General features: G+C 39.0%; 1 protein-coding gene across 3 annotated transcripts in view; it reads right to left on the minus strand.

Moving 5' to 3' along the window:
* The window catches only part of LOC107654048 (APOBEC1 complementation factor-like), a 14,800-nt gene that overhangs the window by 2,145 nt on the left and 11,744 nt on the right, over window positions 1–911 (minus strand). The window lies entirely within an intron of this gene.

The raw sequence follows: 911 nt of genomic DNA on the forward strand, positions 1-911 counted from the left end.
CCATGTCATCCAAGATGTTCATGTCTTTCTTTCTTCAGTCGAAAAGAAATTAAGGTTTTCGAGGAAAACATTCCGGGGTTTTTCCTCTATATAGTGGACTTAAGTGGGGTTCACTGGGTGGAAGGTCCAAATTGCAGCTTCAGTGCAGCTTCAAAGCGTTCTACACGATCCCAGATGAGGAATAAGAGTCTTATCTAGCGAAACGATCGGTCATTTTCTAAAAAAGAATGAAAACTTTTTAACCTCAAACACTTATGTGTAGCTCTGCAATGCGCATGCGTACTCTGTGCAGTCCCATTCAAAACAGTTAGGGTAGGTCTAAAAACTCCCATCTCATTTTCCCCTCCAACTTCAAAATCGTCCTACATCGCTGCAGAAGTACAACCCAGTGTTTACAACGTGAACGTGCAAAGAAGGTCAAACGCCCTTTACAAAAAATGGTAAAACAGCGATGTAGGACGATTTAGAACGATTTTGAAGTTGGAGGAGAAAATGAGATGGGAGTTTTTCAATATATCTTAACTGTCATGAACCGGAACGCACAGAGTTCACGCCGAAATAGACAAGATGAGCGTTTGAGGTTAAAAACTATATAAATTGTAATTTTTTTTTTTTAGAAAATGACCGATCGTTTCGCTAGATAAGATCCTTATTCCTCGTCTGGGATCGTGTAGAACACTTTGAAGCTGCAATTTGGACCTTCCACCCAGTGAACCCCACTGAAGTCCACAAGGATGAACATCTGTTAATGGGGAATGAAAACTTGTTTTCCTTTTGAATTAAAGGGGTCATATGATGCGATTAAAATTTTTCCTTTTTCTTTGGAGTGTTACAAGCTCTTGGTGCATAAAGAAGATCTGTAAAGTTGCAAAGACTAAAGTCTCAAATCCAAAGAGATATTCTTTATAAAA

The sequence above is a fragment of the Sinocyclocheilus anshuiensis genome, unplaced genomic scaffold, assembly GCF_001515605.1.
Source record: "Sinocyclocheilus anshuiensis isolate Anshui unplaced genomic scaffold, SAMN03320099.WGS_v1.1 scaffold454, whole genome shotgun sequence".
NCBI classification, from domain to species: domain Eukaryota; kingdom Metazoa; phylum Chordata; class Actinopteri; order Cypriniformes; family Cyprinidae; genus Sinocyclocheilus; species Sinocyclocheilus anshuiensis.